Raw genomic sequence first — 16,979 nt, 5'->3', positions numbered from 1 at the left:
GATGACATATATATTTGAGCTGGAATATAGATATATAACAGTTTTGTTTGATAAGTTACTTACGGAATGTAAAAAGAAAAATCAAAATGAAAACAATCTTCATCTTGACAATTTCCTTCTTCCTTTTTCATACCCGACATATTTTTAACCTAAAATGTTAAAAATAAACAGACAGACAATATCGTAACGGTGGATTTTTTAAAGGAATGAATATCATTATCGATTTGCACTTAAGATACTGTTCAGACTTGAAATACACTTGGGTATATGGTGTAAATAAAAGATTTCAAAATATCAAGCCTTACATCTTTGTTGTTCATAGTATTAAATTAAGAAATAATTCCTTCATGTCATGCTCTATGCTCATTTTAACATGGCTAGGCATTATAGTTGCCGATATTTTACACTGAGCGTTAGCGAGGTGTAAAATATGGTCAAATATAATGCCTACCCATGTTGAAATGAGTATAGAGCTTGACATGAAGGACTTATTTCGATTCTAATAGGAAAAAAACGGTATTTTTATCTGTCGAAGAGTACGAAAATGCCTGAGGAATGTTTGGCTGTTCCCGTTACATTACATTTTCATATCAATAAGTTTAAAAACTAATAGCAGGTTAAATACATGATGTTTTAATAACAATATATAATATAATTTTATGTAAGCAGCTAACATATATATATTTCATTACGATCAAAATGAAAATATCGAGAATGTAAACAGTAAGTTTGTGCGCATGTGTCAAACATATTTTGTGCTAAATAGAACACGTCTTTGTATACAAAGCGAAATAAGGACGTCATATTAGAATAACTAAATACAGGATATGAATTGAAGAGAAGATTATGATTTTTCTATTTTGATACCGATTTCAATACGCACGACTCAAGTCTCTTACGAAAATTTGGTACGCTTTTAACCAGAGGTATTGGAGATCATGTACAAAAAAATAATGATACTGATCTTGTTGCACATGAAAAGTAAGTTAAATAAAATGTTAAAATTCGCGTTATATAGTGTAATAGACCTTCACTGAAGTTCTGGTTAATGAATAGTAGGTACCCGTGGTGTGCTGGCAGTTCACCAGCAGCATTTGCAGCCAAATATTATGTTTACTATTGATTTACCGTTCGAATATGGAATAATATAATACTAGTAGCAGTCGGAAAGAAAGAGTGGATGGGATATTTCGCCATCGAAAGTTCAGAATATTTTAAAAAGTTAATACAAAAGCTGAAATACTAAATATGACCAAAAGGTTTTTCGGAATTGAGGAAACATAACAGTAGACATATTCTGTATTTGTTTTTCTTGTTCCTTTCCAACCCCCCAACCCCTTTTTTTACCCAAAACAGAACCTGAAGCAATCAGATATCAGATATGGTCTTGACAATATTTTAGGAACTTAGTTAACGTCTAACCCACATAGGACATAACCAGAAAATGTGACGACGAACTTTTTGTCAAAAATTAGATAACACTTTTGTTTAAAGAAAAAAAGGGTACTGATAAACAACAAACCAATAAGATAACACGCTGAAGACGTACGATTGAGCAACACAAACACATACATCAGGATGTGAGCTCAGATGCTTCGGAAGTGTAAACAGGGAAGAGAGGTTGGAATTGATACTATTTATACAATATATTAAAAATGACACTTTTTTCTTGTCATGGATTTTTGTCTAGCATTTAATTTTGTCAACATCCCCAAAAAGAAAGTACATACGTTATCTGAAATGATTTTCCCCATCTCATCGTATATACATAATAATATTTGAACATGTATATACACATTATTCACTACTATTTTATGTGGTATATGCGACCCATTTTCGACGAAAACAGTAATATTCATATCACTTTTTAAAAAAGATTTTTGAATTCCTTTTTCATTGTGTTATAATTTTTTCCTTACAATTAATCACTTTTTAAATGACAAAATTTGTATGATAAGTACAATTTTGGAAGGAATACAAATGTTCACATGAACAATATTACCCAAACAAGGGGGACACAGACTGAGAACATTTTGATATTTTGATGAACAAGGTGAAATGTATTCTAGGACTTTGTAAAAGCAAGCAGAATAGTTGTTTTAACTGTTTATAACGTAATTACTTGAACCTAATGCGGTGTTAATTCTTCCAGTAAAGGTCTGTGTAAAGTATTCCAAAATTAAAAGCTATCTTGTCTTCACAGGGCTAAATCAAAAACTAAAAAAAAAATTAAAAGAGTTAAATTCTTTCAAAAAAAAGTCTTGTTATGAAAATTTAAATTTTGAATTTAAACAGAGCTGCGGAAAAAATTATTTAAACAAAATTAAAAACCATTAATCCAGAAATTAAAAACTTTTTGAAAAAGACTACGCCTACGGCCTGATGTATGACAAACAAGAAGCGTAATTGAAATATGACAAACAGCAACAAACAGCAGCCACTGAATAACAAGCTCCTGACTAAGGACATGCATCTATAGAATGCTGTGGGGTTAAACAGACTTGTTTACGCTCAACCCTCTTCTAACATGGGGTGGTGGTGTAACAAATCAGTATAAGAAAAAACTGTAAAAATCAGTTGGAAATGGCTTGACCCATGAGATTGGCACGAATCACAATAAAAACATAAAGACAATATGTTCCGATCTTAGATTCGTAAAGTTAGTACAAATTATATGACAACTAATTTATATATCATGATCTCCCAGACCATGGAAGTATTATATTGACATAATCCTTCCATGCCCAGACTAGAGTATCAAACAGTCTGAGAAAATCTTAACCTTGACATCAGTTTAAAATTCATATCTTTAAAATACAAATAGTTGAACGTGGAAGTAGATACAATCGTAATCACATGAACAAAAATGGAAGTAACACCATTTGTTTCGACAGAGTAAGCATTTGCTGTTATACATGCATCACTTGATAAAGACATATGTTCAGTGGCTTTTATCAACGTCGGAAATATCACGCAACCTCTATTTTTAAATGTCAAAAGGAAGATCCGCCGTTTTAAATTCTACTTAAACATGTTAAAAATCTTTTCGGCGTAACCTTTAAAAAAACGTACACCAAAACGTTTGTGAACAACATCATAAACAATAGATATGGAGCCAAAAGTATAACTTTGTTTTCATTGGTGAACATCAAAATCCTATAGAATATAAAACGGTGAACTGTGACTTTTGAAAAATTTAAAACGTCTCATGTTTTCTTCATAATAGTTCTCAAAGAGTTGACGTTATATCGTTTATTGTTCAAACCACACTTTTTAAATGGAACAGGAAGTATACTTTTGTTTAAACATAAACACATACAAGTTTGTCCAAAGTTCATAGTACATCTAATTCGTTACTGTCACGTAGTACAAAACATGGTCACAGGACAAATTATTTGGAATATTTTTCTACGAGTTACTTGGTATTTGCAGTAATTTGATAGTGCTTTGCAAATCATCTAAATATTTTAAGAACCTTTTTTTTAATTTCAAGCATGAATACAATAACAAATAATGTGTGTTAAAATGAATCTATTCTTTATTAGTAATATTATAAGAATCGCCGTTTTTACTAAAAAAAAACATATATTGTCAAATTCCTGCTCCGTCTCCTCAACACAAGTTCTAGGCTTTTATTTTCTACATTCCAATTCCTGATTTAATCAGTTCAGCATATTCTAAAAAAAACAAGGTAACATTAAGAGTCTTTGTGTATATGAAATTGATCAACCACTATACTGTATAATTCTCGCCTTAAATACAAACATAGTATGACAAATAATAAAAATGACAAAGAAATAAAAGAAATTATTATTTTTGTGACTTCATTTTTACAGAGGATGACCTTGAGGTCACTCCGATGTATTGCTATCGCCTAAATTTCCATTATGCAAATTAGTTTTGGGATTTCAACCGATCTATAAAAATTATAGATCCGCGGTCATTACAAGGGAAAAAAGTGCATTTTTATACCTGCGATTCCGTTCTCCGTTCGTACGATGTTTCATCAAAAAATGGAATCATTTCAGTTGTTGATTTAGTACTGAAAATTTGACTGAATTATCTCCTTATTAAATACGGTTTTATATGTTTAATAGGTTTTTAAGAAAGAGGTCAGGTGCTCATGTTCATTCATAAAATTTTCGTTCATTCATGAATTTATCGTAAAATCAAAATCACTACACAGGTCACACAGGTTGTATACGTGGTGTCAAAAGATTACCTGTATAGTATCTAAAAATAGACAAACTTAACTGACTCCCCTTACTGTAGTGTGTGATAACATTTTGTGAGGGAATTCGATGTTTGCTATACCACTGTTCATTTCAACGCACTTTATGACGATACCACTTTATCAATATGAATGAAATTTTTTGCAGTGTTTTAAGAAATAATTTTACTTTAAAATCGCGTATCATTTGTGAACTATTAAATGTTTTACAAGGACGAATTTTCTGTATAAAGTCAATAATTGTGTGAACTTTTGAAGCCCAAACTTTTTATAGCCTTAAATACGCTAATGAAAGATCCGAAAACTATACCCATACAGAACGACATGTTTTTGAAATTGTAGCAAAACTTTTGGTTGACAAATTTTAATTCGTTATTGCATAAATATTAACTTGAAATATCTGTCATTTTCTCCCTACCCAGTTTACCTCTATTACTCATTATGATGTGGACTTGACATTGTTATTGAATCTTATGCAATTTGATTGGATTAAGTTATTATTAGATTACCTTCAAACTGTTCATGCTTTTTCGTACGAGTATATTGATTAAATCAGAGCGTGCATGAATGTGTACAGAAAATTAAATGACCTGCAAACTGGACACTGGACCAGTCCATATTACGTTTTATCAATGAATAGATTTTTTTTTTATTTCCCAAATTACAGGGCCCATAAAGGGCATAAAATCAGATACAATTGATTTACATAATTGGTAACAACAACAATAATAGCGGCATATAAATAGATATTTAGTATATAAGCATTGGTCAGAATCAGATGAACGAAACTTAAGGTATGAAAGGTAACAATTGCCACTTTTTATCTTTTCACATAATTTTCCACATACACATTAGATAAATTATTTTTGATAGCCTATTGCGGAGAAAAAAGAGAAAGTTTACTGTATTAACGTTCTATTCCATTAAATACGCCATTTTTCGAAGATAAATGCAGAAAAACATTTATGAACGGCTACGCCAGGTAAAATTGTTGTTTATCCTAAAAAAAGATACAATTTTCAGTTTCATTAGAATATTATAATAATAATAAATCCCAAATTTATGTAGTCATTAGATAAAGTCCTTATATGTCCGATCTGCCTATTTTTGGACATCAAAAGACAATACGATCGTTTTAAGGTCAATTTCGTCTACCTCACGCAATCTTGTTAGGCACTATAATGAAATGGACCTGAAATTTATTTCACATGTTTCCTGAAAATTGATAAATATCAAAGCAACATAGAGCTGTTTGTTCTAGTTCGTATAATGACAATTTAATGTCATGTTTGTTTGTGATGACCCCCCTTTTCGGGATTGCATGAGAATTATAGTTATCTCGTATCGCATGAGGATGACACATGTCAACTGAGCAATTATGTTTGGGACTTAGTTTTAAGGAATGATGTCAAAGTAACATTATGAAAATATTTTTAGTAAGCTGAAATATATATTTATTTTTTACATGTTTATGTCTTGTAAGATATTTTATTTCTGTCCCGTTTTTCAACATTTGCGTCTGGAAAGTTGAAATGTTTTAACTGAATGGTTAATTTAAATTAATTATGAAAATGGTTAAAATTAAATCAATAAAGGAAATTATTGCCCAGTTACAAACACTACCAGGGGATAATCCATAATGATTTTTTTTTCAGTTATATGTTTCAGCACATGTATAATTAACCCCAACTTTAGCCTGGTAAACTTGTTGTCTCTTTGTAAAATATAAAACATATTTAATATGATTTCCTGCTAAAGTCTTATATTGATATAAAGTTAAAACCGTCTTGCTTCTCACTAGTCAACACTCCTGTCCTGTCAGGTTTAATTCTTATATATATGGATGAAAAATAAAAGTCCACAAAACATTAACATGGCAGCAATTGCTTTTACAGCCTTTAAGACTTTGATTTTTTTTTTACAGAAGAGTGTCCACCATGCACTTGCATTACACTATAATAATAGTAGAATAGTATGATATACATATAGATGAAAATTATATATACATGCATGCAACCGTAATATTAATATAATATATAACAACAAACCAGTGTATTCTCTGGAACTATTATTATATTAGTATAATAGTCTAAGGTATACTGATTTGTATCACTACAATATAATAGTTATTACGGTGAGGTTGAATTTCCTGTCATTTATTCATCATCCAAGCACGAACTTGTATAAGAAAAAAAAATCTCTGTAAATTAACCTCAGTTTCAGGTATAGAGATGTGATCTGTTTCTGTGACATGTGCTTTTGACCATCCACAAGAACCTGCGGTCATCCGATGTTCAGTACTTTAGTACTTTGATTTTTTATTACTGTTGATTATAATATTATAATATAACTGTATGAGAGGAAATAAGGTTCTCTGTTGAGGTAAATATTGCATTCTCTATATGCCGGGTGTCATTCTACATGTATGGAAAATTACAAGTTGATTTCGAGATAAATGTTTTGAGATAAATGTATTGATCAACAGTCCGAAGTACACGTTTTTTTATACGGAAAGCATGTATTTCATGTTTTTGTTTTCTGTAGTAGTAACTAAATCAATTTAGGATAAAAATAAATAACCTTGTCACAATTTATGGTTTAAAGTTCTTGTGTATGAAAGCACGGGCGGGTCTTTCACTGTTAAGTTTTACATAGTACAGGAATGTTATTATCTGATCATACGAAGCAAAGTCTAAGTGTAAAGTTTCCCAACTATCTTCCATGTTTTGGATTTATAGCTTAAATCATGTGACTGTTACGTTTTCTACAGACTTAATACACAAGATCAATATATGAGTATTTAACAGGATTATGTTTTGTAAAAATGTTTGGATGAATTCTTTGTATTGATATTTTCGTTGTAGGTATGTGGCTCTACGTGTATATGTTTTAATAATGCATTGCTGTATTTGAAGAGTCAAATACTATTAAGAATCTTCGTTAAATATTTCATATTTGTTTACCCTCCTTAATGTAGTTGATTGACTTGTATGTCCATTTGTTATATTACATAGTACTTGATAATTTTTGTATCCTTCATCTTAAAATTGAAGGAATATTACCCATAAATAAAATATTCGACACTATTAAAAATAAAAGCAAACCATCGAATGCTACTTTTGCTGCAGGAAACACTTTTAATTAAATAATTCGGTCTTTTCAGAGAGAATTTCCTGTCAAAAAAACTTTCTACTTTAATTTTTCAAACAATTTACTCTAGTTATTCGTTTTCAGTTATATTCGAAAGCACCAAATATCGCATTAGCTGCTTAAAATATAAATCAGGGTTCCCCGTTTATGAATTGTCAATAGATGATGACCATTTAGCATGCATCTTAATAATTATCCTGATGATGTTTTCAGCAAAAGGTTTTTGATTAAGTTTGTCTACCAATGATCATCTAAATGTCATTTTTGATGTAGCATATGCTAAAACATGTAACATGAAAAATATTTTTAACACCTTTACTTAATTCTGTGTTTTCCTTAAATTAATGAATCCATACCCTTTTCCTCGAGGGTACCATTTTCATTTAAGTCGTATTTGGGATTACCAAATACAACATTGAAGCCCTGTCTCATGTTCTGGTCAATCTTTACGCCGGTGCTCCCAACGACAGAGTCTACCATCTCGTCTACTGTAATGTGTCCGTCATGGTTTTCGTCTGTACTGGTGAATACCATGTGCAAAGAACTTTCAATATCTGGTTCTGATGATCTTTTTATGCGGTTCAGGTGCATCTGCGAATTAGTTTTCGTTATATTTAGTTTGAATGATATCTGTAGTTTTAATCTATGTGTTTTCACATGCGTCATTACATTTTCATCAACATCTATTATCCGTTATTGTGGGAGATTTGGCTACCTATAAAACCAGATTTAACCCACAATTTTCTTCGGCAAATGCCTGTACCAAGTCATGAATATAACAGTCGTTTTCAATTCTTTTCGTTGGTTGATAAAGACTAACGTTTGGTTTTGTCATTTTTATGGACTTCCCCCTTTTTGAATTTACCTTGGAGTTCGGTATTTTTGTTATACTTTTTATATTGAAAGAATAGGAAGAATAATGTATGGAGCCCGACACGACTTTCTGGAATAACCTTCATAAAGTACAATTAATAGAAACGTTTTGGAAGAGAAATATAGAAAATGTTAGAAGGTCGAAAGGGGCATATAAGAACAAACAAAGCCATTTATTATATAAACGGGGGATACTTTTAGATATGAAAATATCGATGTTTGTTTTAAATAAACCATTTACAATAATTTTTTTCAACTTTTGAAATAAAATAAAAATAAAATTAATCTGACAATCTCATTTGTTACTCGCAATGATTAAAATCCCCTAAACTGGTGTGATGCACTTCTTTTTGCTCATTTTTTTAACTACATTTTAATCAACTGAATGACAACTCAAAAACGATTGTTTGTGTTTAAATATACCCTCCTACAAATGTATGCGTATTTCTTGAATAAGTTTAAATTAAATCCAAATTACATTTACAACACATTTAAATATACCTCATATGACTCTACTATAAGGTTAACAACACCATTTCCAGCCGAAGTCATACCGACAAAAACAACAATACACAGTACCAGAGTTATTTTCATCTTTATCTGTATTGAATCAAATATAAAGCATGAACCTAAAATACATAAATAGACATATTTTTAAACGTCAAGAATTGATGTTTGTCATCTTTTTATGACATAGTTTGTACTGCCTAGTCTTTTGTATTAATAATTAGTCATGTAGCCATTGCAAATATAAATACAATGTTTTTGTTAGATTTTTATTAATCCATGGACAAATCAAAGATAGTAAAATCATAACAATAAAGATTTTTAAAATCTAAATCACTTACTTTACTGAAATGTTATTTAAACTTGTTTTGAATGAATATTTTCCAACGTTAAAACTCTCAGATGGTAATGTAATAAATTTGCTGGTTTCATTTATCTTGTTTTATTTTATGTATATTTGTTAATTTAGTCTGGTACTACATTGACAAAAATTTATCAAGGTAGTGCCGGTAATTTAGTGCCTGTTATGAATATTTCATAAAAAAAATATTTAAAGGATATCATACAAACAAACTATAATTTAAAGCAAATGATAAAAAGTCGCGAACAATCTGATAATACTATCTTATAATTATAGAAATTATTAGATTCGATTTGTTTTTAAGACCGTTGGTTCCGATTCTCATACCTGTTATTTGAACAGAAACATCCTGAATTGATCTCGACATAAAACCGATCAGTATATTACATATTACATTTGATAGCACAAATAATGTATTTTACTTTGAATTCCTAACTGTATTGTTTTGCTAATTGTTTCGTGAAAATTCAGATACTGAACCTAAAATCAAAGGTCTTAATGTATTTCAGAAAGATAACAATGAAATAACAATCTGTCTTTATTAGGTTTCAAAAGTACTCTTTAAAATGTATAATAGAAATATTTCCCTTTTTATTATCGATAATAAAACTTCGAAGAAACAGAAAAAAATATCAAATGTCAATTTAATGACGATTCCTTATTTCATGCGAATAATTATAAATGGCATTAAGGTGGTACATAACACTACAGGGAGATACCTCTGTAAAAATCCGCAGAACGTTTTAATCACGTTCTATTGTTAAGGAAATATTAAGCTTCTCAATGATCAAAATTAGTGTTTGTCAAACTGCTATATATCCAATGAAATTTTTCCGATAAAGTGTGTGGTTCAAGTTTTTTGAAATTTTTATATTTTTGTCAAAGGGTCAAAGTAAATATTTTGTCAAAATTTTATGAAAATTAAACGTGCCAAATTAGTTTTAGTCAAGGTGTTTGGTACCACCTTAAATCATTAAAATTGAAGCAATAAAACATTTATCACATAATATTTTTATTGGATACTAAAATAATAATAATTTCGAAGATAAATAAGGAAATGACTGATCATTATTGACATGATAATAAATAAACAGTCCAGGATATACCTCTCACATGAAGGATCATTAAAATATTATAATTATTTTTAAAAGGACCTGATTGAAGCTGACGAGTGAAACAAAACTCAATGTTATGCTATATTTATTTTGAATATAGTTTGAGACTTCTGCATTATAAGTTCACTTATTGTATAAAATAAATTCTTACCTTTTATTATGCTGCTGTTCTTCAGAAATGATATAACTACAAGGTTGTCTTTCTTTTATACAAAACTCTTTCAGTTTCCCTAATATTTAAAAATAAGCCTTACATGTCTGAACATGATTTACCAGTACTCTCATGTCTACACTCTTGACATTAATTGTTGACTTCCCACTTGTGTTGTATGATTGAAGTTATATGAAATCATTACTGGTGGTTAATTTGGTTGTTTTCACATGATTATTATGACCTTTTTATAATTATAAATAAAGATTACAGTTTCACAATTACGTCAAGAATTGTGAAATAACCACCATTAACTTAAATGTAACTTTTCACTTGACCTCTTTTGTCCATCTTTTCAGCTTTTTTCCTCCATATATTCTAATCCGTCCCCTCTTCGCCATTTACGTGTTTTCTCTCTCGTATCTAATGTATAGTTGGGTCCACCTTTCAGCTCTGCTACTTCATGTCTTCTTCAATATGCGACCAATTCACAAACGCATAAAATCACATACACCGGTGTATAATTTTTGGTGTAATTCATTCTTTATTTCCTATTGTGTCATACTTTCGTGAAACAGTATTTAAAAGAACAGAAGAAACATTTATAAAATCATTCAAGCTCAATTCTATTTAAGAAGTGCTGAAGGATATGGGAAATATTTTGTTGTCGGCGCTTATCTGATTTTTTTTATACCATGGATAGGGAGAACACCATCCGCATTCAAATCGTCTGAAATTGTATCTGGAAAATTGAATTTGGAAATGAAAAATAATAATTAGAAAAATTCGTTATGTGAATTATTGAAGAAATCCTATATAACTCAGGATGATAGTTGTTTTTTTAAATAATTTTTAAAATCATAATTGAACGAAATTATCAATAATATTTAAAGTATCCAGGTGCTTATATCTTACAAAGTATTTGTGATATATGATTTATCCTGGACGATTCCTCAGTGTCGGTAAAAAGGTATTCCAACAACTATTCCAAAGTTCTCAACTTCCGATCCTACTGATCCATTGTTACAAGAGAATGTATCTCGCACTTGCTTCATACATGTTCATGTTGGTAATTTGATAGACCGCATCACTGAATGGGTTAGTAAAAGAAATAAACGCTGTGGATCATCTTTCTATTTAATTTCTATTAAAGAAACTCGTGAGGCATGAGGATACAACTTTGGTAAAATTTGTAGCTTTTATAGACTTTAGAAAGTGTATGATAACGTTGAATCAAAATTTTTGACAAATGGTGTATGTAGTAAAATGATAAGACCACTTATCAGTATATATAATAGTGTTCAGTGCTGTGATAAGATTCATCAGTAGCACTCGGTTCAAATCTGTTAGAATGCCAAATCAATTACTACTACGCAGTTGAAAAGCATTAAAAAAACGAAAACAACACTTTATAAATGTCATGCGTTCGAAGCGCTTTTCTGGATTAACCTTCAGTCAGAACGGTCAAAGCCGAATATTTGAAAGCCAAGAATGTAAAAGAACCGAAACATTTGAAGAGCTGCATGACCAAAATAGACCTAAATATATGCCAAATCTATCTACGGTCAACTTTGCCCGAGGGAGTTGAAACCTTAGTTTCTTTATAATTTATAAATTTATAAACGGAAAATTTTAGAAAGGTTTGATAGCCTTGGGGACTGATAGTCCACGTTAATAATTTTTTTTTAAAAATGTTCTAAATCAGGCTTAGGCCACCGTTGCCTAGGTGTAGAAAAACCTTAGTGTTTCGAATGATTTTAAAGTGAAATGAACAGTAAATTTATAAAACAAAAATGACCTTATTAATTACATATGTGACATGTCACACGTGTAGTGCTGACTACTTGGATGCTGATACCCTCGGGGACGAAACGTCCAACAGAAGCGCCAACGAACCAGTGGTTGTAAAAAGTCATCAAAGATACCGGTCGTATAATTAAATACAAACTCCGATTAGGCAGTTGAAAATCAATAATGAACATAAAAAAATCCAGTCGAAGTTATCAGTTCACTTTCTGAATTTAATATATAATATATGGTTGTCGTTTGTTGCTGTGTAACATATTTGTTTTTTGTTCATTATTTTGTACATAAATTAGGCAATTAGTTTTCTCGTTTGAATTGTTTTACATTTTTCATTTCGAGGCCTTTTATAGCTGACTATGCGGTGTGGGCATTGCTCATTGTTGAAGGCGGTACGGTGACCTATAGTTGTTAATTTCTGTGTCATTTGGTCTCTTGTGGAGAGTTTTCTCATTTGCAATCATACCACATCTTCTCATTTTTATATTCTTAAACCTTTGGTATTTTAGAAATGCAAAGCAAGGGCTTAGCATTATACTCAGCAAGGCACAAGAATGGGTAAAGAACGGAGAGTAACGCAGCCATGATAGATATTAATTTATCTTAAATAATTGTCGGAAACTGGCTTTTTACCAAATTCAATTACATGTGTGAAGATACAAACAAAATGTGCTTTTCATTTACCTACTGGATGGTTTCGTGCATACACCCTTCAATCCATTCCAAATAAGTTTTAGAGATAGATAAACATAAATTATAATACTTGTATAAGACCCTTCGAGTCAATGGAGTCAAACAAAAATAAAAATAAAGCAAATACAAGAAACTTAAGCTGAATTAAACACTAGATACGAAACAATTAAGAATAGTCAATTAAGGATGAGTATTTCTTGAAACTGATCTAGTTGACATCCTGATATACCCTCATATAATAAACTTCAATCCAAACGTACGAATTAATTTTTTGCCACCAAAATCACAAAAAAAGTCTTCGTTTATAAAAATGAAGGATGCTACATTGGCAGATATAGAACAAAATGTGCTTGTTTTTGTCATTACCTGAAGAATCACACGTCGCCATTGACTATAGAGCGAGTTTTAAAACAATTGAAACTGACGAGAGGAGAAGAATTTATCTGAACACATATGTATACCGAAAACTAACCTTTTTGCTATTAAAATATTCTTACTTTATCAAAAATAAAAAGGTAATGAATTTAAAAGTTCGATTTGATAACCCATGGTAAAATGTCACTGACCTCAAATAGTCTGCTTTTCGTCCCACTTATTTCAAAATATTTCGCTGCGACTCATACACAGAAAGTTAACTGGAGAACATTACTATCTGTAAACTGTTATAAATAAGTAAGTGTTTGATTTTTTTGAATATATATTTATATAAATATAATGTATGCATATACATAGGTTTGAACGTTGTTTTCAATTTAGACTTGTTTATATATTTATATATATAAATAGACATAATTACTCTTAATATCAGCACAAAAATGTTAAATCTGCTTAAATACCTTTGACCCTGTTTTCACAATAGTATCATTGTTAAAAACCGCGACATAAAGTTTGCATTGACCTTCCTTATATGCAAATGACAGACAAAATAATGACCTTGAACAAACCAGAGCACAACAAACTGTACCCAGCTCTACTGTTCACGATAGAACAGTTATTTCTGTGTCAATGCTAGTGTCGTTGTATACTAAAGTAAAATTTGCTGACACGTAGGCTTTCGTTTCTTTTTGTGTTGTTTGATTTGTAATGTGTCCAGTAGTTGTTTTCAAATCATTCGGAATTGTATTCCTTTCCGTTGTAGTTGATTGCCAAATTTGACCTGAAAATAGAATGATAATAAAAATGAATTTCTCTTTAAAGTCTACAAAATATCTCTGAACATCTCTATATCAAAAATCTCACTAAGTAGAAAAGTAAAAAAAATCTGTTTTTCGTTGCAACAAGCTTCTTCCTAACCTAGGTGTTTTATATTTCTAAAACCGACAATATTTTGTGTGAATTGTATAAAAAAAACTTGCTTTTTAATAATGTGGAAGGTGTAGTTTAAATGTCAACTAACTTTCCGTTTCGGTTTAACCACGATGTCAGTTCATCGAATATTCATTTAATAGTTCCTAAGTTATATACGTTTACTTTAATATGTTGTTGCATTTGTATAATCCTTATATATCAGTCGAACACATAGCGTCTGTCATCAACAAATGTTACCCTTTTAAAAGAGAGGCTAAACATACCAAAGGGATATTCAAACTTAAGTCGAAAGGGAACTGACAATGCCAATGCAAATAAGGAGCTGTGCCTTGAGCGAATGGTACGCCCATCGCTTTTTCAAAGAATAAAGTTCCATCACTCCTCAATGTCATATCAGAAATTTATAAAAGAAAAAAAAAGGAGCTTATTTTAATAGATATAAACCAGTCACCAAAGTTTCATGAAACCTGCTCAAAGCATTTTTGAGTTATTGTCCGAAAACTGGAAAATCGCCCCTTTTTATGAATAAAATCCCATATCTCGAAACGTAGGATCTAACATTTAAAAAATCGAGAGGGAGCTTACGTCAATAGATATAAACAATTCATTGAAGTTTCATGAATATTGGTTAAAACGTTTTTGAGTTACTGTCCGACATGTTGACGACGGACGAACAGACGGACGGACAGACGGACGGACAACGGTATACCATAATACGTCTCGTAAACGGGTGTATAAAAAAGAAAAACGAAAAACGACCAAATGACAAACAACCGTACACAAAACACAATATAGAAAACTAAAGACTGATCAACAAGAACTCCACTTAAATCCGAGGGTGATATCGGGTGTTCTCGGGTGCTCCGGAAGGGAAAGCAGATCCTCTTACCACACGTGGCACCCGTAGTTTGTCCTTCCATTCTTTTAATATTGATTAAACAGGAATGACAAACGTGAGTTGTTCCTTCTCTTATAACGGAATTTGATGATTATTTTAAGATTGTTGTCGTCATTGTCACACTTTTGGAAGTTCCCAGTATTCAAAGCGAACTGTAGAGGTTTCAGTGTAATTCTGGCACTCGTTGATGATCATTCGATGTTCTTTATATATCTTTTTTGATAGTTCTTTGTCTCTTTAATGTACTATGTTATTGACGTTTTCCTCATTTCATATCTCTAGATGTATACATTTTAAACTACATTCCTACTCTACCACTGGTTATCAATCGTTTCATCGGAAAGCTAAATTTACAATTGTTTTATCGGAGAGCAAAATTTACTATTGTTTTATTGGAAAGCTAAATTTACTATTGTTTTATTGGAAAGCTAAATTTACTATTGTTTTATCGGAAAGCTAAATTTACTATTGTCACGTCACTTGAAAACGTTAAGTTTGGAAATGTTATATTAAAATACATATCTTATTTTTCGTGAAAAAAAATTGAAGATTGTACTTTGTATTCCATTATATTCCATTCATAGTTTATCTGACTTTTTTTCATACCTATTTTGTCTATGAAACGGCTATTTTTCTTCAATAATACATTTGCATTATCAAAAGTATATATTTACCTGATGTAGCATTACACTGTCTGTATTCACTGCCGCTGAAGGTACTGATGTGTTGAGTGTAAAATAAGGCACAAGTCAACAATCCATCTCAAGGTTTTGTGCCTGAATTAAATTGTCCTCCAAAACGAATAGTTCCAGGAAAGACAAGGGATGATGATAGAGACATAACCAAGTTTGACTCGACATTGATAATATTAATATCCAGTCTTTCTCCACTTTTGTATGATATCCAAACCCCAGTCCATTTGTTAAGAGAGAGAGGTGAAAAAAGACTACATTTATGAACTACTTGTAGCGTTGCAGAAACCCTTGCAAATATTTCAACGCATACAACTGTTGATGATAACACTCTCACATTTATTTCTTCTATCCATTCACCAGTTACTGATGGTTGATAACTGAAGATCATTCTACCATCAGTGGCTCGAGGAAAGAGGTAGACTGCGAAAGTAAACTCTGAGAAACTGGCCATTTCATTGACAGATATATCGATTGGGTTGTTGTTTAAGTCAATCGGGATATACAGAAGTCCTGGATAAGATCCAGAAAAAGTAAAGTTGCTTGATGTATGATCACTAACAGGATTTAAATTTCGTACGGATTCTGCCGCATAATGACGATCTCCAAGAGGCCATACCATATACGGAGTTGGTGCTGAAATGCAGCCTGAAAAGTGGTCGTTGAAATGATTGTCAAAACATTCATATATAATATATAAATATAACCCTTGGTCGCCAACAATGATCCTAACGTTTTGAATTATTAGAAATTGGGAACACCGAGCTCATCTGAATCAAATTATACCTTATCAAATGCACACTGAAAACTAGGTTAAGAATGGCGTGAATTATTTATGACTACACTCGATCATAATGGTCGTAAAAGAAAGGGGAAATGGCATTCGACAATCCAGAACGATGATCCTATGAAAAAACTTAAAAAGTGGATTTTTATCTATTTAATCAGGTACATAAGATTCTTGTTTATAAGACCAAACATTTAAAAAGACGCACACTCCTTTTATTGTGTATCCCACGTCTCCTCTTCGAGGGGATGTGGTTGTCACAGACATGTCTGAATCATAGTTATGGCATATTTAATATGAGGTATATATAAGTGTTTGCTTTATTGCTTTTTTACTATAGTACCAAGGAGTAGATTTGCTTATTTTCTATGTATACTCCTTAAGGGTGACCATAAAATATATTTAAGTAT

General features: G+C 31.0%; 1 long non-coding RNA gene across 1 annotated transcript; it reads right to left on the bottom strand.

Moving 5' to 3' along the window:
• Positions 1 to 3,520: 3,520 nt before the first annotated feature.
• LOC127701719 (uncharacterized) lies at positions 3,521 to 10,540 on the bottom strand. Its single transcript, XR_007982157.1, has 4 exons — positions 10,389 to 10,540; positions 8,756 to 8,883; positions 7,738 to 7,972; positions 3,521 to 3,677 (listed from the first exon to the last, which is right to left on the bottom strand). It is a non-coding gene; the product is annotated as an uncharacterized LOC127701719 (long non-coding RNA).
• Positions 10,541 to 16,979: the final 6,439 nt, after the last annotated feature.

The sequence above is a fragment of the Mytilus californianus genome, unplaced genomic scaffold (assembly GCF_021869535.1).
Source record: "Mytilus californianus isolate M0D057914Y unplaced genomic scaffold, xbMytCali1.0.p SCAF_5, whole genome shotgun sequence".
Taxonomy (NCBI): domain Eukaryota; kingdom Metazoa; phylum Mollusca; class Bivalvia; order Mytilida; family Mytilidae; genus Mytilus; species Mytilus californianus.
The sequence above is the reverse complement of the archived record's forward strand: the minus strand, read 5'-3'. Positions and strand labels throughout refer to the sequence as shown.